The sequence below is a fragment of the Mesoplodon densirostris genome, chromosome 10, assembly GCF_025265405.1.
Source record: "Mesoplodon densirostris isolate mMesDen1 chromosome 10, mMesDen1 primary haplotype, whole genome shotgun sequence".
In the NCBI taxonomy this organism is placed as follows: domain Eukaryota; kingdom Metazoa; phylum Chordata; class Mammalia; order Artiodactyla; family Ziphiidae; genus Mesoplodon; species Mesoplodon densirostris.
The window spans coordinates 108867744-108886623 of record NC_082670.1 but is presented as its reverse complement, the minus strand read 5'-3'; the positions used below and the strand labels follow the sequence as shown (position 1 = coordinate 108886623).

The window sequence follows — 18880 nt, the reverse complement described above, 5'->3', positions numbered from 1 at the left end:
GTTAGGAAACTAGGATCTCACAAGCCAAGGGACACAGCCAAAAAAAAAAAAAAAAAAAAGACTACATAAATCATTAATTACACACATTATGTAGATACAAGTGCAAAGGCCTGATGTTCCTGTTTGCTTTGGTTTGTATTGTCCAGCATGAATGCCACTCATAACATTAAGGACGGTATTTGACAATTTCAGTGTTCAACAGAAAAATAGGGTGAGGTTTCCTTCCTTCATTTCTTCCACGACAAGGCAATAATGCCTGTGCATTTGCACACCTGGCTTAACAAATCTTGTCTATTTCCCAAGGACAGAAACGGCATCTTCCCTGGGTCCTGGACTCTTGCCCAGGAGTGTGATGAGGATGAGGATGAAAACTCTGACTTGCCCTTAACTACACGTGCCGCCATTTAGGTGCTAACTCATCACCTATGTGGGAACTGATACCAGATACAAAGGTTATTTTTGCACTTTAAAGAGAGGTCTCCTGAAACCCTGGAATGCATCCAAACAGCAAGCTACCCTGATGGAATGGGAGGTGGTCTGATTGGTGGATTGAAGCAGGTAGAGCAGGTAGTTATCTAAAGAGTCCTCAGATCACTGTATTTGCACTTATGACATAGACTGTAAGTGCTACGCATCTTGGAAGTGTGAATCCCAAAGACATCTAGGAGCCCTACAAGGGAGGCCAGGCTGCCAGACTCCTGCGACACAGCCAGGGCCGCCTCCGGGGCACTGCCCCACAAGTCAGGTCCCCGAGGGCTGAGAGAGCTCATAGCCAGGTCTACCAGAACACCAGCCACAGATAAGGGACAACTTCTGGGTAGGCCTGGGGATGGTGCTTCCCTGGCCCGTGCCGTCTGCTTCACGGACTCCCTGGACACCCTCCAACGTGTCGCTGGCCTCGTTCAAATGAGCAGGTATGTTCATGCCGCGTCTGCTCCGCGGGGGGCCCTCTGCAGAAGCTTCCTCAGCTCCCGTCATTAATGTACCCACCCCGTGCACCACGCTGCCCCCACTGTCCTTTATCACTTCAACGCTTCCTGCCCAGGAGGATCCTCCAGGAGACCTGTGCAGACCCCGGGCGGCCCAGGGGCCATCCTGCACGGGGTTGTTAGCACTATGGAGAAGAAACGGACGTTAAGAACCAGGTACTGTCATCCGAAAACTCAGTCCTCGCAATAACCCCCCGATTAAGTCATGTTACCCATTTTACAAAAAGGGGGGACGGATCTCCAGGCCATCTTCACCGGGGTTTAGCAGAGTGGGCAAGGAGGGCGCGTGTTCTCACCCGTAAATGGTAACAACAGCACGGGCCTCCCAGGAGGGGGCGAGGTAACAGACCACGCAGACCCTCAACCCACGAGATCCCCGCCCGCAGCCCCGCACCATCGCCGTTGCGCACGCTCGGGTGCCACCCCAAGCCGCGACCCTGCTCGGCGCTCACTGTCAACACCCCACCCCCAGGAGACCCGGAAGCAGAATCCCCCGCAGGTCAAAGCTGGCGGCGCTACTGCGGTGCCGCCGCCAGAGGGCGCTCACGCCACCTTTGTTGGCTCGCGCCTCACGGGTCAAGTCAGCGGCCGGTCCCGGAAATGGAAGGCTTTGCCGTACAAGATGTACAACATGGCGGCTTCCTGTGTGGCGGTACGGCACGCTGAGAGGCTGGCCTGTTTCTGGGACACGCGGGGATTGTAGCAGGCTCCTCGCGAAAGACGGCTCCGGCGGAGTTTCCCGGCGTCTTTGTCGTCGGGTAGGTGGCCGAAAGCAAGAGATGGCGGCCCCCACTCTGCGTGGCCGGAAGTAGAGGCAAGCGTGCGGCGTGGCCCGTGGCCCGGCCGCCGGCGCAGGACGCTCGTGGTCTGCCGCGGTGGGGCGGCCTTTGGGGCTCCCGGCCCTTCCCGAGCTCGGCTTTGGGCCGACAGTGCCCCGCGGCCACGTTAGGGGTTCCCTCTCGGCCGTTTAGGGCGGGGCGCCGGTGCCCTCAGCTGCCTCGCGTGGACGCGAAGGCTGGCCTTCTTGCCTTGACCACGAAACCAGGAATAACCAGGTGACATGAGTTAGTCTCTCCTTTCAGAGGTGACCTGCGGTCGCTAGAAACCGCAAGACGGTTCCTACAGTAACGTGGACCCAACCCCAGGAGACACTAAGTGAAAAAACCAAAGCGCGCAAAAACGTGTGAGGATGTGCATTGTTGGCGGGTTTTGGGTGTTTTTTTAAAAAGGCCCACGAGGGTAGAGATGCCCACGAGCTCGCACAGGCAGAGTTCCAGCCGAAGGGCTGAAACGGGCGGTGAGGAAGGCAGCAGAGATGGGAGGATGGGGACGGGGTGGGGGAAATAAGTTTGGGGATATTTGAGTGTGTGATCTAAATACACAAAGTCTTTTAATGAGGTTATCACATCATAAAGCGAGAAGGCAACGTTTAAAAAAAAAGTAGGTTTTTTCAGCTGGAACCACGGTGGTTAATAGATTCATGAGATTGAATTTGTGAGGATAAAATTTTAAAGGTCAGTACTGTAGTATCAGTACTTGCTACAAAGGTTTCGAACCGATGAGACGACCTGAGTCTTGAAAGCGAGATTTTTGTTTTTGTTTTTGTTTTTGTTTTTGAGGGGGGGGAGGAGGAGCCGGGCAAACAGAAGGCGCTCAAGACCCGTTTGTTGAATGAATGAATGAATAAATTCCTTTTTGCTACAAGCACACATATTTTCAGTAGGTTCAGTTGCTGGTATATGTTCTTGTGTTTTTAGAGTTAGTACCATGGAACACAATGGCAGCCTTGACTTAGAAACTGAAGCAAGTTCTGCCTTAAAATCATCCCGAAATGTCTTCTTAATGTTTAAAAAATAAAGTAGTAGCAGTTTCAGAACTGGTATTGGTTTTGGGAATCACATATTTCAATGTGAGAGCAACGTCCTCCTTCCTGAAGCGACTGACCATTCTTGAGCTTTCCCAGTGTGCCGGTGCTGGACAAGTGGGCACCCTTGCACGTACCACTCGGGCCTATGGTATACACATAATGCCATAGCTCTGGTGATGGAACTAGATAGAGTTAGCCAAGTTCCTAAGCTGTGCTAAATGCTCAGGAAAGAGCATTTACTATTTGGGGACAACCCTGAGTTGCTTGATACATTTTTGCCTCTGGGACCTTATAGGGGCTTTAAAAATATGTTAGTTGCCCTATGGATCTTACTTTTATTTTTATCATCTTAGAGGCCATATAATGCAAAGAATTTAGCTCCGTATTGTGTATTGTTGAGTAAGTTACTTAACCTTTCCAGACTTCAATCTCCTCGTGAGTAAGACGAGAATCACAAAACCTCTTTCATAGGGTCACCGTGAAAATGATTAGAGACAATGTATGTAAAGCACCTTGTGCAGGGCATACAGCAGGCATTCAGTAGTGGTTTCTAGTTCTGCAGTATTTCAACCTCAGGGTTAAGGAACTAATACTGCACTCAGAAGCAGCAGAATTTCTCCGGAGGGTAAGGAGCAGGCGGCCACAGGGTGACAGTTAACACAGGAAGCCTGCAAGGAGAAGTGGGGGCCAGCAGGTCTGCTGGCTTCAGGGCCCCCGGCTTCCCGTCTCCAGTGGGAGAATGCGGATATGGTCTGCAGGCCGTTTGCAGAGATGCCTCCTTCCTCACAGCCACCTGCACTGTTCAACTCACAGGCACCTCTTCGGAGCGTCTTCCAGTGCCTTCCAGAGGCATCAGCCTCCGTTTCTGCGGCTCATTGCTCATATTTCATTGCTCATTTAATATGGAACATGTACCACGTATGTTTAAAATTTTTCTTTTAGTTTAATAGTGGCAATGTACACATAACGTAGAACTCAGCATCTTAATATTTTTAAGTGTACATTTCAGTGGCGTTAAGTACATTCACACTGTTGCGTAAGCAATCTCCAGAAGTCTTTTCATTTTACAGAAAGATGAAACTCTGTACCCATTAAATAATACCTCTCCATTTTTTCCTCCCCTGAGTCCCTGGCAGTCTGTCTCTGTGAAGTTGACTACTCCAGGGACCTCATATAAGAGGAGTCATAGAGTATATTTCTGTGACGGGCTTATTTCACTGAGCATGATGTCCTTAAGGCTCACCCACTGTAGCGTGTGTCAGAATTTCCTTCCCTCTAAAGGCAGATTAATATTCTCGTGTGTGTCTAGCACTGAAGGAGAGCAGAATACGCCCCCCCAAATGTGCCACCTTGTCCTGTGAATTATTTTGAGCCAAAGGCTATCAAGACCCAGCAGTTTCAGGAAAAATTTTTACCTCTTCTTTATCAGCCTAAAAGAATTTAAATAGGGGGCCAGCCCCTAAAGAAAGCAGTTACCAGAGATGACTTATTTACGTTAAAGACTAACCTGCGTGGCAGGGCAGACATCTAATCACCAGACATCCGCTCTTCTCAGGTGCTGTGAATGGCCCTCCTCCCCTCTGCAGCCCCAGCTTCTATCCGTTTCCTAGTTCAGGGATGCAAGCCTCAATTGCCTGACTGCCTTTGGGTCTCATTTTTATGGGGCTCCCATACCTATGAAGTTAAATCTATTTTTCCCCTGTTAATCTGCCTAATGTCAGTTTAACCATTAGACCAGCCAAAGAACCTAGAAGGGCGGAAAGAAAATTTTTCCACTCTGACACCACATTTTGTTTCTTCATCTGTCAGTGGACACCTGGGTTGTGTCTACCTTTTGGCTGTCGTGAATAATGCTGCTGTGAACATGGGTGCGTACGTACTTTAACATGAAGTAATATCTGATAGGATTATAGAGAGTAGAGTGTGTTTTTATATAGTTGCATTTGACGAAGTAATTCTGAATCCAAAAAAATGCACTATTAAGCTGTTTACAAGGTCATTAGAAGATGTAAAAGACGTAGTTAGTCATTGTGCATCATGGGCCATGACGTGGCCCAGTGATGGGACACAGGTTTAAGGTACTGTGATGATCGTGGATTCCCTTCTGCCCTGCCAGTGGGTTTGGGGGATTTTGTGGATAATCTTATTTAGAGATGGCATCGAAAACCTAAGGAATAGGTGCACAAAGATAGGAATCAAAGACCTTTAACAAAGGATTGTGAAGTGAAATATTGGATGCCCCTAACTAAGGCCTAATGTATTCATGTGTGAGGTATGGATAATGAGAGTGTTCATCTCAGGGTATGTTTTGGGGACAGTAGAGTCACGTGGATAAAGGGCTCACCTGGCCATTAAAAGGAAGCAGTATATCTGGGTGAAGGGTACACAGGGATTCACAGGGGTTCTTTTTACTACCCTTGCAACTTTTTTGTAAGTTTATATCAAAATAAGTTGAAAAAAACAAAGACATCAAAATAGCATGTAAAGTGAAACACAACTTTGAGGAAAAATTTATGTGCACAAAAAAGACATGATATTTTTATGTTAAAATTGCTAATCGTGGTTATCTCTGGGTGGTAGAATTACATATTTCCCCCTCCCTTGGTGTTTTCTTGAATTTACCAAGTTTTTTTGTTGTTGTCACTGTTATTTTTGTTTTGTGCATGTATCAGTTTAATAACTATAGAGAGAAAAACATTAGTATGTAGTTAAATAAAAATCTGGAGTCTAGTAGTTATCTAATACTTGTCAGTAGAAACGTCTGAGACCTTGCATGAAATTGAGTACCATGCAAATGGCCCCTGGCTTCTATGAAAGACCATAGCAACAGGGCAAGGATGGGGGCCCTGCGACTCCTGGTCTCACTGTTGGGTGGGTCCTTTTTCCAAGGCTGATGACATCACACTTCAGAACCAGATCAGACGCTTAGAATATCAGCAGCTCAAGGTCTGAAAGATGCTCACAGTCATGGAATCCACTTCCCGCTGCTCTGGACCTCTCCCCCGCTTCTCCAGCACCCGGTCTCTGCTTGCACTGCTCAAGGAGCAGGGTGCTCCCTGACCAGGGAGCCTATTCCTTTCTTGGACGGCTCTGACTGTGACAAGGTCTTCCTTATTTGTCGTCCACATCTGACCCCTGCTGTGTTCCTCAGAGACGGTCAGAATGTGTTTGTGCCCCACCCAAGACCAGCAGTGAGGGACTCTGAAGTGTCCACCCTGAAGTCTTAGGACCTATCTTTTTTTTTTTTCTTTAAAATTTATCATTTATTTATTTACTTTTGGCTGTGTTGGGTCTTTGTTGCTGTGCGTGGGCTTTCTCTAGTTGTGGCGAGCGGGGGCTACTCTTCGTGGAGGTGTGCAGGCTTCTCACTGCGGTGGCTTCTCTTGTTGCGGAGCACGGGCTCTAGAGCGCGGGCTCAGTAGTTGTGATGCGCGGGCTTAGTTGCTCTGCGGCATGAGGGATCTTCCCAGACCAGGGCTCGAACCTGTGTCCCCTGCATTGACAGGTGGATTCTTAACCATTGTGCCACCAGGGAAGTCCCTGACCTGTCCTTTTCTAGCCCAGCTCTTTTCCCCAAGCTCCAGACCCACACCTCCTGCTCTCTCCTGGTTCTCTGTGTTTGTCTATCCCACCGGCACCTCACACTCAACATCTCCAAAGTGTGACTCTTCTCTCCTTTCTCACCCAGGACCCAAAAATAATGCATGTTACTTGTCTCTGCTACAAGTGATGCACAAATTAGGTCTTCATTTTTTCTCTTTTGTAAAAGAAGTTTAGATTTCTGCTAGAGTGGCTGCCCCATGGGACCATCAGGGACCCAGACTCCTATCTTTTGATAGAAAACCCAACCCATAGTGCCTTAGCTGAACATAGATTTCCCTTTTCTCATGGAGCAAGAAGTTCTGAGAAGTACACTCGACCCATGAAGCCATCAGAGACCGAAGCTACTTTTGTCCTTTTGCTCACTCATCCTTACCCTGTGGTTTTCATCCTCATGCTTGTCACCTCAGGGTCACAAGATGACTCCAGGCAGGATGAAGGGGAAGGGAAGGTGGCAAAGTATATTCGCCGGCTCAGTCAGCTTTCTTGTTATGAGCTGCTCGGGAAGCCCCACCCAGCAGCTTCCCCCTCGTTGCCTGGAGTCCTGTCACCTGGCCACCTCTAGCTGCAGGGCCTGCTGAGAAACAGAGTTCTTTAGCTGGGCCCATTGTTGCCCTGAACAAATCAGGCTTACATTCTAGGAACCAAGGGGAGACTGGACATGTGAGCAGTGGTGTCTGTCACAATAAAGCTTCCTTGGGACCTCCCTGGTGGAGCAGTGGTTAGGAATCCGCCTGCCAGTGCAGGGGACACGGGTTGGAGCCCTGGTCCAGGAAGATCCCACATGTTGCGGAACAACTAAGCCCGTGTGCCACAGCTACTGAGCCTGTGCTCTAGAGCCCACGAGCCACAACTACTGAGCCTGCGTGCCACAACTACTGAAGCCCGTGCGCCTAGAGCCCGTGCTCCGCAGCAAGAGAGGCCACCGCGATGAGAAGCCCACGCACCGCAACGAAGAGTAGCCCCCGCTCGCCGCAACTAGAGAAAGCCCGCGCACAGCAACGAAGACCCAACACAGCCATAAATGAATGAATGAATGAACAAGCAAACAAACACTTTAAAAAAAGCTTCCTTAAGCAACAGTAACTGTGTTGCCTAACTTCAGGATTTCTCAGAGCCTCTCAAATTCCAGGGAGAGCACTGTGCGTCCACAGAGCCTTTTTTACAGTGGTCATGTCTCAGGAATTGTTTCATGGTATGTGTTTCAGGAAACACAAAACGAGCCATAGTCTCTCTTTAAATCTTTAAAAGAAAAGTTGGGGACTTCCCTGGCAGTCCAGTGGTTGGGACCCCACACTTTCACTGCCAAGGACATGGGTTTGATCCCTGGTCGGGGAACTAATCCCACAAGCTGTGTGGCGCGGCCATAAACAAAAAAGTTATATCTGAATTCAGGATGGATTTGTTAAATGTATCTTTTTTACTATCATGTAGTAAGAGTGGCGGTTTTAATGACTTTGATGGTAAATGCATCATTTCAGTTTCCTAATCTAGAAAGCTTCTGGTTATTTTCAGTATTCCTTTCTCTTTCATGGTACTTAGGTTTCTTCCCTGGAATCTTGCAACAGAATCCTCACCCTTAACGTGTTGAAGTATTTCCTTCTAGTCTTTTTTCTGTGCATGGGTATATGGTTTTGTTTGTTTGTTTGTTTGTTTGTTTGGGCTGTGTTGGGTTTTCGTTGCTTCACGCAGGTTTTCTCTAGTTGCAGCGATCAGGGGCTACTCTTCGTTGTGGTGCGCAGGCTTCTCGTTGCAGTGGCTTCTCTCGTTGAGGAGCACAGGCTCTAGGCACGCGAGCTTCAGTAGTTGTGGCACATGGGCTCAGTAGTTGTGGCGCACGGGCTCAGTAGTTGTGGCTTGTAGGCTCTAGAGCGCAGGATCAGTAGTTGTGGCGCACGGGCTTAGTTGCTCCGCGTCATGTGGGATCTTCTGGGACCAGGGCTCGAACCTGTGTCCCTGCATTGGCAGGCAGATTCTTAACCACTGCACCATCAGGGAAGTCCCGGGTATATGTATTTTTATCAATAGTTGAAATTATATGCATATATGCAGCAGTAAGAGCAGTGTTTGTTTCCCATTCCCCGTTCTAGGATGAGGAATACGCTGAGATGAGTAAGAGAGGGAGGTCTTTGGTCACGGTTGTAGCCTCTTTTGGTTGGCACTCCTCACTACCCCCGAGACACTCCTTTCTCCTCGCCGAGGCGCACTGGTGAGAAAGCTCAGAGTTAAGAAATAGATACAGCTGCTGTGACAGAGATGCAGGATAACTGTGACTTTGTTAAGGTGAAAGTGTGTCTCCACATAAAAGTCCAATCTTGGTGGCTCCAGTGGCCAAAGCATGATGGGTCAAAGTCAGAGTGGTGGTCGTGGTCTTGTAGGTGGCAAAAGGATTACAAAGACAAGAAAAAGAAATATGACCCTCCTGTACCTAGACAGTGGGAAAAAGGAAAAGGAAATGGGGACCAGATGCTGCCAGCAAACTGTCCCCGGTGCCCCCTCACACTCAGTGCCAGTTAAAATTATTCAAGTTGGAGAGAATTAAAGACTATCTTCTCTGGTGGAAGAACTCTTTAGAATTCAGAGAAGAGTGAAGCCTTTAGAGGAAAAGCAAGAGGAGGAGAGATCAAAGGTGGGTGATGTGAGGGGACGGCAGTGTCAGCAGGAAGCACGGAAACGGAGGTTGTTGACCATCCCACCGTTGCACCTGCTCCTGTCAGCTCAGAGCAGCGCGACAGCTTCCTTTCACTTGTAGACAAGGTGCTGCGGAAACCGGGCTGCTTGGTCCTGCCCGCCCACAGGTGCGTGCCGTGGTAGGTGTGCTGATGGGTGACACGGAGCCCCAGGTCACAGTGGTGAAGGTGGGAAAGGTCCCCCAGCAGACCTACACTGATACTGGGGGGTGGACAGCCGAATCCAGGAGGTTAAGGAGTCTGCAGCGCTTCCTCTCTCTCATCCTGCGTCTTAAGAGGAGATGAGTGTGAAGTCGTTCTGTGTGGTCAGCCCAACACAGGTGCGACCTCACCAGCCAAAGCAGAAAGAGTACCTCAAACCTCGCCACTTTCTGGAGGGCAGTTGGCTCTGAACTTACTCAGAAGCACCTAGTGATGGGCCAAACTCATCCAGGAATTGTTTCAAGTGGCTGAAGAATAGGCACCATCCATCCTCCTCATGGATGAAAGTGATGCCATAGGGACAAGAGGATGTGACTCAAATGCCGGTGGTGAGAGAGAAATTCAGAAAACGAAGTTGGATCTGTTGAACCAGCTGCATGGATTTGATTCAAGGGGAGATGTGAAAGTTATCATGGCCACAAACTGAATAGAAACTTTTGATCCGGCCTTGATGAGACCAGGCCAGGTGAACAAGGGGGTCGAGCTCCTCTGTCTGAGTAAAGAACTGAGGAGCACTATTCATACAACAGAATGAAGCTGGCCGATGATGTAATCCCAGACCACCTGACTGTTGCCGAAGGTGACCTGTCTGGTGCCGACATCAAGGCACTCTATACCAAAGCGAGTCTGGTGACCTTGAGAGGACATAGAATGAAAGTAACAAATGAAGACTTTTTTTAAATCGGAAGAAAATTTTCTTTATAAAAAAGAAGGCAGGGGCTTCCCTGGTGGCGCAGTGGTTAAGAATCTGCCTGCCAATGCAAGGGACATGGGTTCGAGCCCTGGCCTGGGAAGATCCCACATGCCACGGAGCAACTAAGACCGTGCGCCACAACTACTGAGCCTGCGCTCTAGAGCCCACAAGCCACAAGTGCTGAGCCCACATGCCACAACTACTGAAGCCTGCGCGCCTAGAGCCCATGCTCTGCAGCAAGAGAAGCCACGACATTGAGAAGCCCGCGCGCTGCAACGAAGAGTAGCACCTGCTCACTGCAACTAGGGAAAGCCCATGCACAGCAACAAAGACCCAATGCAGCCAAAGATAGATAGATAGATAGATAGATAAGGCGGGGACTTCCCTGGCAGACCAGTGGTTAAGACTTCGCCTTCCAGTGCAGGGGGTACAGGTTCGATCCCTGGTTGGGGAGCTAAGATCCCACATGCCTCATGACCAAAAAACCAAAACATAAAATAAAAATTGTAACAAATTCAATAAAGGATTTTTAAAAAATGGTCCACATCAAAAAAAAAACCTTAAAAAAATAAAATAACATAAACAAGAAGGCACCCCTGAGGGCTCTCTCTCTAGTGAACCATGGTTGCCTTCGAGGAACTGGCTGGGAGTCCTCCTGGGAGGGAAAAGGTTGGGGAGGTTGCCCAGAGGAATCCATGTTCCCATTGATCTTTTTCAGCAAAGCACCCTGGGTGTCTTATCGAGGATGGTGGTCGGGATGCCTGTTGAGCTGCCTTCATCTGTTGGTCACATTCAGTGCTCTCTTTCCAATAAAGTGTGCTCTTCCTCACAAGGAAAAAAGAAGCCCAAGCTTTCTCAACAGCACCGTTTCCCAAAATCACCAGGCACCCAAGTTCCACCTGTCTTGTTGCTTGGTCATCTCTAAGGAGTTGCCATCATCTAAATAGTCTAAAACTGGTTGCCACACATTTGGTTCCAGCCGGTGGAAGGAGGGAGGGATAAAGGGGGTGCACCCTGATTTTAAGGACCTTATGTAGAAAGCTCTCATCCACTGACCACCGCTTAAAGCTTTATTCTGAGCATCCATGTGTTCTTGACCTTTGCCTTCCTAGAGTTTATAGTCTCCTGGGGAACACAAGGAACAATGATAGCAGTGATACATGCTAATAAGAAAAGAGACTCGGGGCTGGGGTAGAGATGAAGGTGGTCGGGAGCAACCTCCCTGAGAAGGAGTCGTGCCATCAGGGATCTCCCGGAAGAGGGAGCAGCGAGCTCAGATGCCCTGCGGTGGTAATGTGCTCGGCCCGTGGGAGGGGCAGCACGGTGTGGCCAGTGCGCACCTAGAGTTGTGTGAAATCCGAGGAGTGTAAATCACATCAGATGGAGCCCCGTAGGCGAGGATAAGGTAATCATTCTTAATTCGAGTGAGAGGAAAACCTCTGCAGATCTGTGAGCAGGCACGATGGCACTGACATTTTAAAGATCGCTTGGATTTAACAAGTTACGGACTCTGCATACTGTGGATCCAACACCTACATGTAAGAGCTAAAACCGTAAGACTGTTAGAACAAAATATAGGGCAAAAGCTTCATGACGTGGGGGTTGGCAGTGATTTTGTGGATGTAACACCAAAGACACAGGACTTCATCAACCTGGAAAATGTTTGTGCCTCAAGGAGTTCAACAAACAGAGCACAACGGCAGTGTGTAGAGTGGGAGAAGATATTTGCACGTCACATATCTGATAAGGAGTTGATACCCAGCATATATAAAGAACTACTAAAATTCAGCAGTACCAAACAACCCAATGCAAACACGGGTTAGAGTTGCACAAGAATATGAATGTATTTAATGCCACTGGTACACTGGAAAATAGTTAATTTTGTTGTGAATATTTTACCACAGTTTAAAACATGAATTTTAAATAGAATGCCCAAAGGACTTGAAAAGATATTTCACCAGAGGAGTTATCCAAATGGCCAATAAACGCATGAAAAGATGCGGAATAGAAATCAGAACCACAATAAGGTAACACTTCACACCCATTAGGAATCATCAAAAAAGCAGAAATTGGAACCCTTATACAATCTTCTAGTGGGAATGTATAATGGTGTGGCTGCTGTGGAAAACGGTATGGAGGTTCCTTTAAAGAAAAAAAAACATAGAATCTCCATATGATCCAGCCATTCCATTTCTGGACATATTCCCGAAAGAACTGGAAGCAGGTACTCAAACAGGTATTTGTACAACAATGTTCACAACGGTATTTTTTTCTTATATAAATTTATTTTTCTTTTTGGCTGTGTTGGGTCTTCGTTGCTGTGCGCGGGCTTTCTCTAGTTGCGGCGAGCGGGGGCTACTCTTCGTTGCGGTGCGTGGGCTTCTCATTGCGGTGGCTTCTCTTGTGGCGCACAGGCTCTAGGTGCATGGGCTTCAGTAGTTGTGGCTCGTGGGCTCTAGAGTGCAGGCTCAGTAGTTGTGGCTTGTGGGCTCTAGAGCACAGGGTCAATAGTTGTGGCGCATGGGCTCTAGAGCACAGGCTCAGTAGTTGTGGCTTGCGGGCTCTAGAGCACAGGCTCAGTAGTTGTGGCGCACAGGCTCAGTTGCTCTGCGGCATGTGGGATCTTCCCGGACCAGGGCTCGAACCTGTGTCCCCTGCATTGGCAGGAGGATTCTAACCACTGCTCCACCAGGGAAGCCCCACACAGCAGTATTATTCACAGTAGCCAAAAGGTGGAAACACTGCAAATATCCTTCAGTGGACAATGAATGGAAAACAAAATGCTGCCTATCCATACCTACAATTGAATATTATTCATCTGTAAAAAGCAAGGAAATTCTGACATACTCTACAACATAGATGAACTTCGAGGAAATTACGTTAAGTGAAGTAAGCCAAAAGGACAAAAGACAAATATTGTGCGACGCCATTTCGTATGAGATCTCTAGAGTAGCCTTAGAGATGGCAGTAGAGCAGTGGCCCCAGGGGCTGGGGGTGGGGGCGGGGATTGAGGAGTGTGTGTTTAATGGGGACAGTTTCAGTGCAGGATGATGAAGAAGTTGTGCAACGGATGGTGGCAGTGGTCGTAATATCACTGACCTGTGCACTTAGAAATGGTTCAGACGGCCTTTTTATGTATATTTTACCACTATAAAAACTGAGTTTAATTTTTTAAATTTAAATCTGCTTATTCAAATTACCATACGGTCATTTAAAAAACCGGAAGAACTTTGACATACTGTTAAGTAAAAGAAGTTGAATGCAAGGAAAATCAAAGGCTGCCCAAGAAAGGAGATGTAACCATAGTACACTGCTTGGTCGTGCAGGTAATATTTCTATCGTGCTAATCATATGAGCAATATTTGTTGAGAGAGTCCACCTGTCAACTCAGCAAGGAAGTCAATTATGGTTACAGAACAACATGACACATTATCAGTTTGGCCGTGTAAAGTTATAGTTAACAGAAGTAGACAGGTGGCAGGGTGAGGGAAGGAAAAGGTACAGAGCTGGAGCTCAGATACGGCCGGAGTGGAAATTAAAGAAGGACTACAATTAGTAATGAAGACCCTTGGAAACAGTGGAGGAGGGTGTAAGTGAATTAAATCCTCACGCAAAGCAGGAAGTCAATGTACCATTCATATACCCACAAATAGTAGGATAAGTGTGTTATTTAGAGCTATAGGGGTAAGCACCAGCAAAACAAACAGTTAAGAGTGACTGCTCTGAGGAGCAGCCTTGGGGTCAGGAAGGGATGGAGTAGCTGGCTTTTATTTAAGCCCTTCAGTACTATTAATGTTTAACCATATGCATATATTGCTTTGATTAAAAAAAAACTTTAAAAACTATTTTAAAAATCAAATTGTAGGGTAACATGTAATCTATCACCCTGTTTTAAAAAAGAGACTAGGGCTTCCCTGGTGGCGCAGTGGTTGAGAGTCTGCCTGCCGATGCAGGGGACACGGGTTCGTGCCCCGGTCCGGGAAGATCCCACATGCCGCGGAGCAGCTGGGCCCGTGAGCCATGGCTGCTGAGCCTGCGCGTCCGGAGCCCGTGCTCCGCAACGGGAGAGGCCACAACAGTGAGAGGCCTGCGTACCGCAAGAAAAATAAAAAATAAAAAAATAAAAATAAATAAAAAAGAGACTAAACCCCAGCAAACCATGCATCTGTGTACAGATGATTCTCTGAGCCCAGAGGCATACGTGAAAGATTGTGCTTGTGTCTGGGCGGTGGCAGCAAAGGGTGTGGACAGAACCCTCACCTGTCCTCCATGATCTGTTTGCTGACGTGACCATGGATTATTTACGGAAATTGTTTGCCTTTATCATTTTTGCTCCTCTAAATCACTTGAGAGTGAATTGAAAATATCTTTGTGTTTAACCTCTAACTTCAGGGTTTATTTCCTAAATTCAGAGGCATTCTGGTACAAAACCAGAGTACAACTATCAAAATCTGGAAATTCAGCATTGATACAATCCTGTTATCTAATTTACAGCCCGTATTCAGGTTCTTCCATTGTCCCAATAATGTCCTCTTTATGGTGGTGGTGGTGGTGGTGTTTTCCTGGTCTAAGATCCATTCCAGGACAATGCATTGCATTTTGTTTTCATGTTCCTTAAGTCTCTTGATCTGGAACCGTTTCTTAGCCTTTCTTTGTCTTTTCGACCTTGAGGTTTTTTAAGAGCATAGGCCAGTTATTTTGTAGACTGTCCCTCAGTTTGGGTCTGCCTGATGTTTCCTTCTTATTACATCCAGGCTTTGCATTTTTGACAGAAATACTATATGTGATATTGGGTCCGTCTCCGTTCATCTTGTCAAGAGGTCCATGGCATTGCTTTATGCCCATGTTGCCAATGTTAAAAGCGATGATTTGGTTACAGTGGCAGTCCACCAGTCTTTCTCTTTCTGACTTACTTCACCTAGTATGATAATCTCTAGTTGCATCCATGTTGCTGCAAATGGCAGTATTCTGTTCTTTTTGATGGCTGAGTAGTATTCCATTGTCTGTATGTACTACATCATTTATTTATTTATTTATTTATTTGGCTGTGCTGCGTGGCATGTGAGATCTTAGTTCCCCAACCAGGGATTGAACCCGTGCCCCCTGCAGTGGAAGTGCAGAGTCTTAACCACTGGACTGCCAGGGGAGTCCCGACCACATCTTTATTCATTCATCTGTCAGTGGGCATTTAGGTTGTTTATAAATTTTATTTTTTTAATAGGTTATTTATTTTTATTTATTTTTAAAATTTTATTTATTTTATTTTTTTGCACCTGGACAGGGACTTGAACACTGGGCCCTCAGATTAAAAGTCTGATGCTCTAGGAGACTTCCCTGGTGGTCCAGTGGCTAAGACTTCATGCTCCCAATGCAGGGGGCCCAGGTTCAATCCCTTGTCAGGGAACTAGATCCCACATACTGAAACTAAGAGTTCACATGCCACAACTAAAACAGAAGATCCCACACTTAGCAACAAAGATCCCACATGCTGCAACTAAGACCCAGCACATCCAAATAAATAAATAAATATTCAAAAAAAAAAAAAAGTCTGATGCTCTAGGGGAGTTCCCTGGTGGTCCAGTGGTTAGGACTCGGTGCTTTCACTGCCATGGCCCCAGATTCAGTCCCTGGTGAGGGAACTAAGATCACACAAGCCACGTGGCTGGCCAATTAAAAAAAAAAAGTCTGTTGCCCTACCGACTGAGCTACCCAGGCATTCTCCCAACATGTATTTTTAAGCTAGGCTGAAATGACAAGGAAGCACTTTAGAAGAGGGTTTGGTAAAGGCCAGCGTCTGGAACCCGCTGTCCTTCCTGCTCACCTGGTTCCCCAGGCCCCTCGGTCATCACTTGCCATCACTCCTCCTCTATCCCATCCATTTCTGCCCTGGATATCTTCAGAGGCAGTGCGGGCCCTGTGCCCAGTTCTTCAAACCTGAGGCCTAGGAGATGCTAAGGCAGTGGTTCTCAAACTGTTGTCTTTTGTTTTTAGGTCACACCATGCGGCTTTAGTTCCCCCAATAGGGATCGAAGCCAGGCCCCCTGCAGTGAAAGCACAGAGTCCTAACCACTGGACCACCAGGGAATTCCCCCTCAAACTGTTTTTAGAGTGTAAAACAGATGAAGTGGAAGTTGTTTGGGCTGCAGAAGAGCAGTGAGCTGCAGCCGTGCCCAGAAGACCTTCGCCTTCCTTGTTGGTTGGCTTCTGAGGCCCCCAGCTGGTGCCCTGGGACAGCATTGGAGCCTCGGGCACAGGACGCACACCGACGGCCACTGGCCCCTCAGGAGGGCTGGCTAGAACAGCTCTGACCCTGAGACCTGGGCCACACGAATCATCGGCTTTTGAGAAGGGACTCTCAGCCTGTGCCCAGGCAGCATCCCAACCCCCCAACACCATGCCAGCTGCACTTTCTCGTTTGTTTTCCTGGCATATCAACTTCAGCCCAGAGAGGAGGCCAAGAAGAAGCATGAGAGACCCAGTGAGGGCCCCCCCCTCCTCTCTGCCCTGAACCAGAAGGCAGCTGCTTCCTTCCAGCCTGCACCCTGGAGGAGGCAGCCTGCTCGGATGTCCAGGCCACACCTCCTGAGCTCTCCCTGCAGCACACCAGCCCCATCAGAGGGGAGCTGGGAACCTGGTGGATGACCACAGCCGCCAGGAGGAAGTGGACTGGAAGAGTTCTTCACTTCTCCAAAGTTATGCTTACTGGTGGCTTTCGGAGTCTGTATAAGATGGGGGTGGGAGTGGGGTGAAGACCATACCAGCCAAGAATGAATCCCAACTTTGTTACTGACCACTAGCAGCCATGTGACGCTGACAGGTCATTTCAATTTTCTGATCCTCACTCTCCATTCTAAAGTGGAGGCAAAAATTAAGCAACTCCTACTGTTGTCACAGGGACCAAATGTCATCTGGTAGTGGGGTTTCCAAATCTTAGGAATTGGCATGCCACCTGCATGATTTTGGCCATATCTTCATGCCAGTTTTACTATTACTTACCTAATTATCCCCCCAGTTGGCTTGCCTTTTAAACATGTCCTGAAGAAATACTGCTCATGAAATTGGGTTTGTTTCACATGTTATATTTTCCTACTCTACCTTAAAATAAGTAGACAATGATTAAAATTTAAAATGTTGGGGGCTTCCCTGGTGGTGCAGTGGTTGAGAGTCCGTCTGCCGATGCAGGGGACACGGGTTCATGCCCCGGTCTGGGAAGATCCCACATGCTGTGGAGCGGCTGGGCCCATGAGCCATGGCCGCTGAGCCTGTGCGTCCGGAGCCTGTGCTCCGCAACGGGAGAGGCCACAACAGTGAGAGGCCCGTGTACCGCAAAAAAAAAAAAAAAAAAAGAATAAGGGTGAACACTACAGATTCAATGCAATGCCTTTCAAATTACCAATGGCATTTTTTACAGAACTAGCACAAAAAATCTTAAAATTTTTATGGAGACACAAAAGACCCCGAATAGCCAAAGCAGTCTTGAGGGAAAAATACGGAGCTGGAGGAATCAGACTCCCTGACTTCAGACTATACTACAAAGCTACAGTAATCAAGACAATATGGTCCTGCTGCAAAAACAGAAATATAGATCAGTGGAACAGGATAGAAAGCTCAGAGATAAACCCACACACCTATGGTCAACTAATCTATGACAAAGGAGGCAAGGATATACAATGGAGAAAAGACAATCTCTTCAATAAGTGGTGCTGGGAAAACTGGACAGCTACATTTAAAAGAATGAAATTAGAACACTCCCTAACTCCATATACAAAAATAAACTCAGAATGCTTAGAGACCTAAATGTAAGACTGGACACGATAAAACTCTTAGAGGAAAACATAGGAAGAACACTCTTTGACATAAATGACAGCAAGATCTTTTTTGATCCACCTCCTAGAGTAATGGAAATAAAAACAAAAATAAACAAATGGGACCTAATGAAACTTAAAAGCTTTTGCACAGCAAAGGAAACTACAAACAAGATGAAAAGACAACCCTCAGAATGGGAGAAAATATTTACAAACAAATCAACGGACAAAGGATTAATCTCCAAAATATATAAACAGCTCATGCAGCTCAATCTTAAAAAAAAAGATAACCCAATAAAAAAATGGGCAGAAGACCTGAGTAGACATTTCTCCAAAGAAGACATACAGATGGCCAAGAAGCACATGAAAAGCTGCTCAACATCACTAATTATTAGAGAAATGCAAATCAAAACTACAATGAGATGTATCACCTCACACCAGTTAGAATGGACATCATCAGAAAATCTACAAACAACAAATGCTGGAGAGGGTGTGGAGAAAAAGGAACCCTCTTGCACTGTTGATGGCAATGTAAATTGATACAGCCACTATGGAGAACCGTACGTAGGTTCCTTAAAAAACTGAAAATAGAATTACCATATGACCCAGCAATCCCACTACTGGGCATATATCCAGAGAAAACCATAATTCAAAACGACACGTGGGGCTTCCCTGGTAGCTCAGTGGTTGAGAATCTGCCTGCCAATGCAGGGGAAAGGGTTCAAGCCCTGGTCTGGGAAGATCCCACATGCCGTGGAGCAACTAAGCCCGTGTGCCACAACTACTGAGCCTGCGTGTCTGGAGCTTGTGCTCCGCAACAAGAGAGGCCGCGACAGTGAGAGACCCGCGCACCGCGATGAAGAGTGGCCCCCGCTCGCTGCAACTGGAGAAAGCCCTCGCACAGAAACGAGGACTCAACACAGCCCAAAATAAATAAATAAAAATTTGGGGCCTCCCTGGTGGCGCAAGTGGTTGAGAGTCCGCCTGCCGATGCAGGGGATACGGGTTCGTGCCCCGGTCTGGGAGGATCCCAT

The 18880-nt window shown here is 47.4% G+C and overlaps 1 long non-coding RNA gene and 1 pseudogene across 1 annotated transcript; both read left to right on the top strand.

The window, feature by feature from the left end:
• Nucleotides 1-1553: 1553 nt before the first annotated feature.
• Nucleotides 1554-18792, top strand: LOC132497445 (uncharacterized). The gene is made up of 2 exons (XR_009533598.1): nt 1554-1747; nt 16033-18792. It is a non-coding gene; the product is annotated as an uncharacterized LOC132497445 (long non-coding RNA).
• LOC132497263 (26S proteasome regulatory subunit 4-like) lies at nt 8798-10809 on the top strand (annotated as a pseudogene).
• Nucleotides 18793-18880: the final 88 nt, after the last annotated feature.